The following is a 13,855-nucleotide window of genomic DNA, read 5'->3' as shown; positions in this document are numbered from 1 at the left end:
ACAATATTCATGTACATTAAAACATTAAACGAAATATTAAAGCAAAAGAAGCATATTTAAGGACATCAGTATAATACTAAAGCTCATTAAAGTGATTGCCTTTACCCCCTTATAGGGACTAAATATACCAAATTAGAATCGTATTACCTTTTTCTCACCACCCAAATTTTCCTAACACTCTACTCTGGTTGGGACTAAATGGCAACTTATAGCCCCTCCTTTGGTCCGGGGTTAAGATTCGTCCACTTTCTGTTCTCACAACTTTTTAACCCTGGCAACAGTACAGGACTCTCTGGCCATGCAAAATAGCAGGGTTAGCCAGGCAATTGTGGTGTCAGGTCAGGAAATGGAGGTTAAGAGCTCTCGTGAGAACAGAAACACTGCTAGCAATGAGCTGTGTTTCATGTATCCCTGAGGCACAATGGAGCCTGCAATGTTGTCCAATCAAATATAAGCACTCATGAACAGCTACCACTAGTCCAGACTTAGTGAATTTTGTGTGAGAAGATCAAGCATTTCCATGGCCGGGATTAGGCCAGTGCGAACAGGAAAAATATCGTGTTAATGCGAGTCCGGGGGTTAAGAAACCACAATTAGCATAGGATATCTATCCCGGGGGGCCACTTACATTGACGAGTGGATACCATGCGCGACCAAAAAAACATGTAAAAAGGATGTCTTTTTCAAGATAAGGCACGTTACGTACGTAACGTGTTAAGGGTGTCAAAAACACAAAAATAATGAAAAAAGTGTATCTATTTCGCTAGGAAAGCTACGTGTTTAGGGTCAAATTTGCGGGATGATAAAACAAAATTAAAATGTTTTATAAAGGATATCCTTTTTACCCCAACACTACGTGTTTAGAGTCCAATTTGCGCGAGGTGTGGAAGGTGGGGCCGTACTAAACCAAATGGTGTGTAAATGTAAAACCTACGACCGACGGAATCGGACCCGTGAAATATCGCTGTACTTGTTTAGGTGCTCATTTCAGGGAATAGGGTATCGTTTTGTTTCCAATACTTGTTAAGGGTAGGGTTTCAGACGCCAATACTTGTTAAGGGGTGCATTTTTAGAATATGGAAAATACGTGTTTAGGGTGCTTTTCGAGACCCCATGGTCGCGCATGGTATCCACTCGTCAATGGAAGTGCCCCCCCCCCCGGGATATCTATATGTTCTATCATAAAACTGATAGGCACATGTGAAATAAAAACAACTCTTAACTTTGATGCAAATATTTCAAGTGACATTAAATTACATGGTCATCAGACTTCAGGTTTTATAGACAAATATCATAACCATATATATGAAGAGCTCAGTTGCAATAGAGGTTAGATCCATTTTTCATCAAATCTTATTTTTGTGATCCAATGTATAGACTTTTAGTAGCTGTATAAGATGATACCAAAGAAAAGTTTAATTTTCCCATTAAAAAGTGGACAAAATGGCAAAGAAAAATCACTTTTTTTCAGAAGGGGTTAGGTCCATTTCAGTTTGGTTGCAAAAGGGGTTAGGTCCACAAAGATTATTTTTGGAGAGTATTTAAAAAAAATATGAAGACAGGTAGATTTCTTTTATACCCAATTTTATGTTCACATGGTAGGGTATCATGAAAATTTTGTTTCACATAAGAATATTGCAATATGGAAGAATAAAAAAAAAAATGATTTTCTTGGAGTGGACCTAACCCCTTTTGCAACCAAACTCTTCTGAAAAGCTCATTTGTCAAAAGGGGTTACATCCATTTCTCATAAATTTCATTGTTTTCTGACAATACCTATAGATATATACGGTAGTCGCTCTGATGATATCAAAGAAAATTTGAAATTCACATTAAAAATGTGAATAAAAGTGGCAAAGAAAAATCACTTTTTTATTCAAAAGAGATTGGATTCATTTCAGTTTGCTTGCAAAAGGGGTTAGGTCCACAATGATAATTTTTGAAAAAATAAAATTGAAGACAGGTAGATTTCTTTTATACCCAATTTTATGTTCACATGATAGGGTAGTACATCATGACAATTTAGTTTCTCATAATATTGCAATAAGAATAAAAGACATGATTTTTCTCGGAATGGTCCAAAGTAGACCTAACCCCTTTTGCAACCAAACTCTTCATATAAAGAAATAAAATGCTACTTTCATTTGTTTAAATTTTTGCTTGACACTATTTTGTTTTCTTGCTAATTAATCAAGTTTGTGTTGACTTTAATCAAGTAAAAAAAAAACTAAACTACATACAAGAATTTAATTTGAATAGGATACTGAAAATTAAAGCCTTTCAAGATAATGCTTGATCATGAGTGATAAAAGCTAAATTATTTGTCAACCTTACAACAGTTAATTGTGGAATTTCTCAAGTCTTTTCATTTCATTTCTTATTTGTTTGGAGTTTTTCTGTACATTAGCAGTCTAAGTCAGACAAAAAATGTGGAAAAGAGATCTATCCTAAAAGAGTGCCTGAACTGTCATATTTATGATAAACCAAATTAACAGGTCAACTCAGCAGTCAGTAAAAAGATACAATGAACAGAAGCCGGCTCCCTAATATCAGACCATAACTGTACTACATAGAATTAAGATTCATGAAGACATATAAAATATGTGAAGTTAAATTCAATAAAAATCCAAGCTGTGTACATTCACAAGTCATGAAAAATGGAAATCATACAACAAAACATTTTCAAATTTGTCACTTGGAGAAATTGGGAAAAGAATCAGAATGTCACAGCTATTGACAATGTTGACTTTAAACAACTTGTAGAGTTAGAGTGTAGATAAGCTGAAATAATTTTAGAGACAGATGTGACTGTTTTTCTAATATCCAACCAATACTTGTATTGTATTTAGAGCATCGTTAGTACTAACATCACAGTAAATATGATTAATAAGTGCTTCTCAGTTAGTCAAAAACAAAAATTTCAATGAATGTTGTCAGAGCTAATAGTCAATGCTGACAACTTTCATGAAACATCATAAGGTACATTGGCTGATCCTTTAGTCCATGCAAGCTTCTTTGATTTAAAACTATTGAAAAGTTTCACAATAACATTAATAATTTAATACAAAATCATGGACATTTCCTAAAAAAAATCTAGGCTTACAAGTATGTGCAACAAGCATAGACTGATCTTTTAAACAAATTGCAATAACATATAATATCACTTTGTTTTTAATAAAAATCTTAGAGAAATAAATGGATAACCATTAAAAATGTAAATTATAGGCTGGTTACAGAATCATGTGCTAGTGATCAAATGTCTATATCCTCACAGTCTTATAATAAAGTTTACTTCTTGTGGAAGTATTCCTCCGTATGAGGAAACTTCTGAGCGTCATAATCCGGATCCTGTCTCAGACGCTGCCTGATGGCGCTCTTTATCTGTTCATCGCACGCCTCTGAGAGCCCCGGACTTGTTTGGATGTCGTTCATCAAACGCTCATCGCTGGTCACCGAGGTTGCGCCTACCGAACGTATCGCCCTCTGGAGGATGTTAGAGACCAGGGGACGAGTGTCGTGACCTACTGCTGGTTTTCTGTCCTGAGAGAGCTGGAGAATAAATAATAATAATATTAAGAGTAATATTTCTATAGCATTAAAGACATTGGGTCTCAGAGTGCTTTACATGTACATAGTTTTACTCTGGTTACTGGATCCTGGCGTGCCCACACACAATATAATGCCTTTCTCCACTCCCTGGGGAGCATTCCAACACGAGTTCCAAGACTCGGTTGCTAGGCATACTACATGTGGATTGACGCCTTGCCAAAGGAAACTCGGCCATGGTGAGATTCGAACACAAGACCCTCTGTTTATACAAGGCGAGAGACAGAACAGCTACACCACAATAAAAGCAAAGAAAGGCATAAAGTTGTTTTAAAAGCTATCATTGCTGTAAATTATGCTCAAGAAATTAACAACTCATAACTTCAATGAGATTTTCTTTTTTGGTTAGTTACAAATAAAATGAGAAAACTATAAAATTAATTATTTCACAGTAGTGTAGAGCTGTAATTTAGAATCAAGGTGGATGATATGCATATTTAATACTGGTAACATGACATGGCCATCGCTGCTCACAGCTAGCTCCGCCCCTTGCGCGAAAACAAACATAGAGGGCAGTCTCAAATGATCTGTTGGTTGAATGCAAAAATAATAGGGAATGAGAAGAGTTGTTCTATTTTCTGTTTTGTCAAAGCAAAAACTAAACACCAATTACAAATAAGCGTTTAATTTTCTTATTTTTACCAATAAAAAGATTGTGCGACCTACTCTCTAAATGATGATGAAATGCAAAAAAATAATAATCTGGTCCCAAAGACCTGAATAACACTCCTCTTTTGAGGGTGGATTCATCTATTTCTGGAGTAAAAGTGTCTAAAAAGATGCATAGTTTCATCCAGAAAGAGTTATAATGCCCTCTATAAGGATTTACAGTTCACTCAGAAGGGATTGGTCCCTTGTAACACTCTGAGATGAGTTTGATTAGGGATTAGATTAGCTCATCTGCATTTAAAGTTTAAACCACTACTTATTAAAGGGATGGTCCAGGCTGATATTTATATCTCAATAAATATAGTAAAATTCACAAAGCAAAATGCTGAAAATTTGATCAAAATCGGATAACAAATAACGAGTTATTGAATTTTAAAGATTTGCATTATTCCATTGAAACAGTTCTAGGCATGTCTTTACGAATATTCATTAGGTGGGCTGATGATGTCATATCCCACATGTTCTTTTGTATTTTATCATATGAAATTAGGTTTATTCAAATTTTTTTCTACCAAGAACTAAAAGAATTTGATTGACAACTGATTAAATGCATTATAGTTATTTATTGCCGCAACTTATTTCATCATAATGGAGACACATCATTTACACGTGTATGAAAAAATCATGACGATGTGCATATAACCGTTTTCACAAAATATTGATAAACTTTAATATTCAATAACTTCGTTATTTGTTATCCGATTTTGATAAAATTTTCAGCATTTTGCTCAGGGAATTTTACTCTATTTTGCCCAGACAATCCCTTTAAACAAGAACACAATGTGCATGCAGTAAACTTGCATGCCATTGTTGGAAGAAGAGAATTCACAGGTGGATCCAACAAGATTGTTGTTTTTTGGAAATCCCTCAACTCTTCTCCAATGCCCTTTTGACTTGCACCAGCATGATACCTAATAAAATGACAAACTTGGACCCAGAAAACAGCTGGCCATGCTTTCAGTAAGATGAATCAAGGAGTAATGCTCCAGTCATATCAAGGACACTCAAACCAAACCAACCAATGATCTGTCATTGAGAATAAAGTTTTGTCAGTCTGACTGGAGTGACTATTGATAAATTAGTTTGATGATAATGATGATAATATTGGTGATAGAAGTGATGGTGATTGCGATGATTATGATGGTGGTGATGATGATGACGATGTGATGGTGACATGGTGATAGTGTCTAGTGATGATGGCTATAGTAATGCTGATGATGATGCTGCTGCTGATGATGATGATGAGGACGATGGTGGTGATGATGATTATGATGATGGCGATAGTAATGCTGATGATGATGCTGCTGATGATGATGACGGTGGTGATGATGATGATTATGATGATGATGTGATGGTGACATGGTGAGTGATGATGGCGATAGTAATGCTGATGATGATGCTGCTGATGATGATGACGGTGGTGATGATGATGATTATGATGATGATGTGATGGTGACATGGTGATAGTGATGATGGCGATGGTAATGCTGATGATGCTCATGATGATGGTGGTAATAGTGGTGGTGATGATGATGATGAACCAAAGGTGCTTTCCCACTAGCCAAATCCTAAAAAAATTTGCTCCAAAAGTATAGGCCTACATATTCAGAAATATTAGTAAATCATAGCCATAGGCGTATGTAAAGTAGATGATCTTTATCACACAAAAAAACAACTATACCTTGCAATATTCAACTAAAATCTAAATGTAGAACTAAAGAAGAAAATCTGGGGGTACTTCTAGTGGAGAAGTACGAGAAAATATCATTTTGAAGATGGGCATCAATTCACGAAGGTGAATTATGAAAATAATTACTAGAAATTATGGTGTCACTTTGATATGGCATTCTTGTTAAAAGTATATTACAAACACTATTAAAAGGAAACATCACATAGAAGTAACTAACCTCATGTGTATCAATCATCTCAAAACACCAGAAGTTAAAGTTGTGAGATATTTTATTTCTTTTTCTTTTATAGGACAACTGTTTGTTATTCTTTAATTTGTTTGACCTACTTTATAGCATAACTTCACTATTGCCATAAGACAAAAAAGTTTTTGCCCAAAATAGAAATTAAAGGGAAAGTTCACCTTGTCATCATGTTGGTTTTAATAAAAGAAGAAATGTTAGAGAAACATATGAATGAAGGTTGAGGTAATCAATCAAAGAATAAGAAAGTTGTTGATCTTTAAAGTTTCAATTTCAAGACATCACATGCAATCAGCTCCTCATATGTCATGTAAGCTAACTTCAATACAATGTCATATTCTAGGGAAAAGTTGCAGACAATTTTACCTGTTAGAATAACTATTCCAGACATGCTCATATTTGTATCAAATAATTTACATTCTAATCTAATCTTATAATCATAAGTCCAGAATTTGACAGTTCAAACGTTGTTTTTATATCAAGTTCCTGATCGTTCTTCAAAATTGGTATATTTAACTTTTTTCAATTTATGTTTGCCTATATCTTGCTGTTCTGAAACTGAAATGGAAATGAATAAAATCTACATTCCAAGAAAAAAAACATAACCAAGAAATAATTACAATAAGAAAATTTTTTAAACTAAATTTTCATTTTTTGATGATCTTTTTTAAAATGATCTTTTTCGATGTTTTTTTAAATGATCTTTTCATATTTTGTTTACAAAGAATAAACACCTGAAAAGGGATTCAACAGCTTCATTTTTTAATGATGGGTAGGTGAGATGATATTCGAGTATAAACCATATTGTCCCGATTTACCGAAGCTTAATATTATAAGATTATATTTCAGTTTTCACCTGAGAATATGCTTAGCGGAATCTTTTCATTGATGTACACAAAATCCTATACACTATAAGAAAAATCGGCCTCCCTCGGCCTAATGGGAAAATGATCGGCCTCATGGAACCTGTCTTGTGGACCCTCAGCCTCGTGGGCCCACCCCGTTAGAATAATGGTTTTGTAAATAATCTTGAATATTGTTTGTGACAGATCTTGAGGCGATTCTAGAAAGAATGGTCACCCCAATGCATGCATTTTGGAGGAATTTTAGGGGCGATATGGGCTGTCATGGGGGCAAAATTGCCCGTCGCCTCATGTATTTATGTAGACCTATAATTTTCTGATATAGGAAAGTATTCCATGCATTAGCTTTTGGCTTTCCAACAGCAAAGTTGTTTTCATCAGTACCACTTTCTGTTTTTTTCTCTGCTTGTGTCAAAGGGTACATGTTTTTTTCGAGTGTGCTTCAGACCAGAGAGACAAGAGGGTTATGATTGAACAATATGACAAGTACAATTTCCTTGGATGATTTTCAGAACTCAATGCCAATATGCCATTTCAAATGAATTTACAGTACACTGTATATTCAGAAATTATACAAAAGGCAAGCATGGTTGAAAACAAAACCCTAGCATTCTTCACCATATAACCTTGTAGGTTAGTAAATCTGTAGGGAGACATAACTCATGATAGATCTTTAGGGAAAAATATATAAGGAATATATTCTCATTCAATCAATGATTGTGGAGGACCCTGTCATAAATATTAGATGAATGAAAACAGGTGGTGGTATTGGGGGGAAAATGAGAGATTTGGAGGGCACTGGGTTTCCTTATATAAATTCCTTCAATAAAGTTCTTCTTAAAGGTCAAGTCCACCCAGTCCACCCCTAGAAAATGTTGATTTTAATAAATAGAGAAAAATCTAAGTAGCATAACGCTGAAAATTTTATCAAAATCCGATGCAAAATAAGAAAGTTATGACAATTGAAAGTTTCACTTATTTCTCACTAAACAGTGATATGCACAATTCAGTGACATTCAAATTAGACAGTTGATGATGTCCCTCACTCACTATTTCTTTTGTTTTTTATTGTTTGAATCATAAAATATTTCATTTTTTACAAATTTGACAATATGGACCAACTTGTCTGAATCAAACAATGCTAATTCCACATGTTCAGGTAGGAATCAATCGTTGTTTCACTTGACTTAGGGAGAAAATTAGGTCCTTTGTATTATGTCACGTATATCCTATTGTTTATGTAATTTGTATTGTACTGTAATTTATGTATTTTTAAATGCCGAATAACTAATAATAATAATAATATTCCATATAATAAAATACAAAAGAAATAGTGAGTGGATGACGTCAGCAGTCTACTCATTTGCATACCAACCATGATGTGCATATACATGTAACTGTTTTGTGAAATTAAGCGAAACTTTAAATTGTCATAACTTTCTTATTTTACATCCAATTTTGATGAAATTTTCAGTGTTGTCTTTATTTCATTTTTCTCTTTTTATTGAAATAAACTTTTTGTCGGGGTGGACTTGTCCTTTAAGGAGAATCATAGGCTCATATAAAATAAAATAGTTAACATCCCAACAATTTTGATTGTAAAATAGGTATGATTTTGCTATAAAAAAATGAGAAAGAACTTGCATTTCCCATAATAGTGCAGTGCATGCAGTGAAACTATCAAAGAAATAAGAAAATCCTTCAAACTATACCACTTTATGGAAACATTTTAGAAACTATCCTTCCAATTCAGAATATTTGAGAGTTCTGAATACTCTCTTTACAAAAGGAAGCATTCACAAATAATCATGTGTACCTGGGAAGAACTTAACAAATCAGGTTAAATCAGTTTTAATGTATTCTAAGGTGTCAGATTTCAGATACGCTCAATTCAGCAGGCAGAATTTACATGAGAATCTTGAACTCAAACCATTTTTTTTTCTCTCTCTCTCTCCTACCCACCATGTAGCATTCTGTCTTAATCTTATTGTGAGAATACAGCCACATTGCCAATCTTAAAGTCCATCCCAACAAAAAATTGTTTAGAATAAAAAGAAATAATCTAACAAGCATAACACTGAAAATTTCATCAAACTGGGATGTGAACTAAGAAAGATACATTTTACATGTAAAAGTTTCGCTTAATTTCACAAAATATTCATATGCACATCCTGGTTGGTATGCAAATGAGAGGAATGATGATGCCACCCACCGACTATTTTTATTTTATATTTTATTAAATGAAATATGAAATATTCTGATTTTCTCCTCATGATCAAGTGAAACAAAGTTTTATTCCTCCTTAATAATCTAGAATTACCATTGTTTTAACATTTTATGGTTCAAACAAGTTTGACCTTTCTGTCAAATCTTTAAGAATGAAATATTGTATAATTCAAACAATAAAAAACAAAAGAAGAAGTGAGTGGCAGACATCATTGACTATCTCACTTGCATGTCACTGAGTTGTGCATATATATATTGTAACTTTTTTGTGAAAAATAAGCCAAACTTTAAAATGTCATAACTCTCTTATTTTACATCCAATCTTGATGAAATTTTCAGCGTAATGTTTTTTTTTTTTTCTGTATGATTCAAATCAATATTTGTCTGGGGCGGACTTGACCTTTAAATGTAAAGATACATGCGTGAGGTCATTTCAGTGTATACATTTCTTTATGCTATAAAGATTATTGTTAATGGCTACCTACATAAATGTGACCTTCATGACCTTTATCCTAATCTTTGTTACTTTTCTCTGAGCTTTATTTTGTCATAACCAGCTATTTAATGAATTGAAATGGACTTTTTATTTCAGATTTAAAAGAACTGAATAGTGGAAGTTCTACATCGTTTCCTAGGAGATTAATCAACATGAAAACAGAAAATATTCATCATAAATAGGAGATACATTCTCCAAGTCATTACCAAAACAATAAGAATTTACTAAAACAGTAAAAAATGTCTACCAAACTTCTATAGGCAGTACAACCATGGACCTATTATGGTACAACTGTCTAAAATCCTTGTTTTAACAATAATACTTGTACCACTTAGCTTCAGGTTGATTCCAACTGTACAAATAACAGGTGTCATTGTTCAACTAATGTGATGAGATACTGCTTCTACCAAATATCTAGTACTTATTTGTGATGGCTCTTATTGGCTGCATATGGATGAATGTATGGAAGGCCATTAAAGAGGCATTCATATTAGATAATACACACCACTTGCATACAAAGGGGGGGGGGGATATGTCCCCCTCCCTGTTCCACAACTAAGGAAAAATGTGAAAAGGAAATGGAAAAGGGTGAAATATGACCTTTTAGTTGAACATGTCAATATCTATTCAAAATCAGATTTTCATTTTTAAAAAGGACAGAATTTCTGCTTGTAGCTCTTTAAAAGAAATTTCCCCCAAAATATGGCATGTTGTGCCACCTCTAAATTTTTGAGCTCATTACGCTTCTGAAATGCAATATTTAAGAATGATTTTTTCAATAAAAATAAAATGGCTGGGAGTCTCCATCAACCTCCATTGGCCTTGGTACAAGAGAACAGATTTGAGGAAAGTGGAGTGTTCAAATTCTTATATCCATGTACATGTAGTAGACCTATTTTCTAACTTATTTCTATATCTTTTCAATTCAAGTTCAATTCAAGTACTTATTTCCAAATTCATTAAAAATAATACAATGAGAGCATTAGAGACTATCTTTATTATGATGTACGAGCAATGCTCATTTTTCTCATAGACGAAATAGGTGACAGAGAGAAATGGGATAAATCAGACCAAAGTTTGAATTTCTTTTAAAGTAATTAGAGTAGGTCAATGCAATGCAATTGTGAATTTGAAAGGAGAGAAGGGGGGGGGGGTACAATAGAAAACATCATCATATTATGGAGGACTGAGCAATAAATGTAGAGAGAGTGAAAAAAGAAACAGGGAAAAATACAGGAAAAGAGCAAGGACACAAAAGGAGAGAGTGAGCTAAAGAGGGGGGCAGAGTCAGAGAGTGAGAGGTAGAGGTAGAGAGTTTCTAGAATTAAATATGAAATATGTTGATTCTGTTTAATTATACACATGAGGAATCAAAAATCAACTCAAACCAGGTGCAGATACAACCTTTCCAAACCTCGATCTGTCATGTTTATAACCCCCAGTACTGTATTCACACAATAACCTTCATGGGCACAGAAACATGGTAAACTTTCCCATTCTGTGGACAGTTACTCTGGGATTATTATCTGGGGATAGGGGTCAAGGGGTGGAAGGGCCTACTGCTCCCTAATACTACTATTACTTCTAATACTTCTATGTATATTTCTACAGCCATCCCAACCACTGACACCTCCATTTCTATAGGACTTGATGATAATTGCAACAAAATACAATTTATGAATAATAGTTTTTATTATTATAATAACGACAAACATTGATCAAATTAATGATGATGATAAGAATGAAACCAATACTCCTGAAATAAATTAATAACAACTAATAACATCTATCATGCACATAAACGTATTCATTGAAAGTATACATTGCAACTAGAATGACAAGCAAAAGGGATAAAAAGTTTACTTAAATGAAATCTTCTTATTGCAGCATAACAATTAATATGCAAGCCTATAATCTAGGCAGAGGCTGCAGCTTGTTTCTTTAAAGTTAGGTGAAACGTAAGTGATATATCTGATGCTGCAAGGATCCAAACAGTGGCTATGCCTTCTCGTCATTATTTACTTATCACCAACGAAAGTTTGGTGGCAGTTTCTCTTACGAAAAATCTGCACCAAATAATAGTCATTAAAAACAAAAACAACTAAAATGCAAGACAAACGTAATGAATATAAGCGGTGGTTGCTTTACACAACTGTTCATATGGCTCACCGAATCTGATGCATTGCTTATGTTTAGCAGCGCAACATCAAAGATGTGTATCAGCTGCAGGTGATGCCGAGTGACATACAGACTTCGAAATAAAATTTGAGAAGGTTGCACCACTACAAAATATCTACAGATTTAAACTCATTTAAAATGTGAAATTCAAATTATTCTCATACTTCTAACTTGTTTTCAGATGTCACATTGGGTATATATTCACCTGGTCTAATATCAGTTAGTCTAAATCCCAGATAGTCTAACAACATCACTACGGCTAGAGCCATTTTGGTCTATTATTACCTAAATAAGGCATTTTGGAGACAAGATATAAACGCATATTTTATCTGTCTAAACTCAACGCAAATTATGTCACATTGGCCCAAACAGGGTTCTGCGATGCGACTAGGGACCAAAATATTCATATACCCCTCCTCCGCCAGAGCTGCCAACATTGGAAAGATAGAATCCAGTAGATTTTGCGGAGGTATGATTTTGTGAGGGAGCGGCGGAACGTTGTCCCACGGATGGGAGTTTTGGGTAGCAAAACACATTAAGAAACAACATTTGGTAGTAACTGACAGCTGTCTAAACCTTCAAAAAAAAAATCCGATAGATTAAATCACATTAGAGAGAATTCATGAATTGTCATTGACTAAATATACACTTCAGTCAATACAGTAGATTTTTTAAATTCATAAAACATGAAAAAACCTTTAATTGGCCAGAGGGGGAAGGGGCTGCAGTAGTGGTAAACATGGTAAATGAGCTTTATAAAAGTTTATATGTGGACTGTTTAAAGTCTCTGAGTCTGAGGGATTCCTGTGAAAATTGTCACACAGTCCCATTCCGCTTGAAAATTATCTTTATACTTCGAAAAGTATTTTGTCGTCTTGGTCTTGGATGATTCATCTCCAAGATCTCCAATGGTCACTGACGATGCGAGTGTAGTGTGGATGAATCGGGACGGGGCGTGCTTCGCACAGCTCAGCCAGCCAGCACCAGGCTAGCTCAATCACGAAAGAGAAAATGTTCGAATCCGATCAACCCAAGTGAAAGTAGGCGAAAAAATTTCCACTTTGCTTCTGGTCCTTCAGGATTGTCAATAAAATTATTCCTGAAACTGAAAGTCGGGGTGTAAAAGTAATTCACTTGTTATTCCCATCGTTGATCCACAGTTTCAGCTCGAATAAAGCGCACACAAGCTTGCGAAAAATGACTCGCAGTGCTCGTGAACTTCCCTTCTCGTAGCTTCCTGGCGCAGCGCGGCCGGCTGGAGCCGCGCCGGAGCGCATCGTGGGCCATGTGCGTGGAGTACCGCTGAAGTGTTTTCATCACACACATTGCAGAACCCGGAAATAAAATGGCTTGTTAGACTACTTCACCAGTCGTTCAGTAAAATTATCTTCATTTACATTGGAAATCAATGTACGATTATACAAAAACTGGTAAAAGTTACTGGGTAAAATGAAAATGTGATAAGGAGGTTCCACGTGGGTGTTAGGGAGTTGAACATGCTAGACTCGTAAAACAGTCGTTTGTATGAATTTTACAATTCAACAGCTAAAAATCCTGATTATCTGGGAGATTTTGGCATGGGGTCGGGAGAACGGGAGATTAGATCGCAATCCAGTATTCTCCCGCAGGATCCGGGAGACTTGGAAGCTCTGCCTCCGCGAACTTGTCAATTTCCTATCGCCCCTATGTAGTAAATTATCAGTCCATAATATCTGTATTCCCATTTCCTCAAACCAAAGCGCAAGTCTTTGAGTACACGCATAGAGATGATTACGCGTTAAGTGTATGTGCGTGCGATGCATGATGCGCGACTGCGCTGATATACACTTTATGTCACAATTACTTAGCCAGGATTACTTCATCAAGTTATATCCTGAATTCAGAAG

This window comes from Lytechinus pictus, chromosome 15 (genome assembly GCF_037042905.1).
Source record: "Lytechinus pictus isolate F3 Inbred chromosome 15, Lp3.0, whole genome shotgun sequence".
NCBI lineage: Eukaryota > Metazoa > Echinodermata > Echinoidea > Temnopleuroida > Toxopneustidae > Lytechinus > Lytechinus pictus.
The sequence above is the reverse complement of the archived record's forward strand: the minus strand, read 5'-3'. Positions refer to the sequence as shown.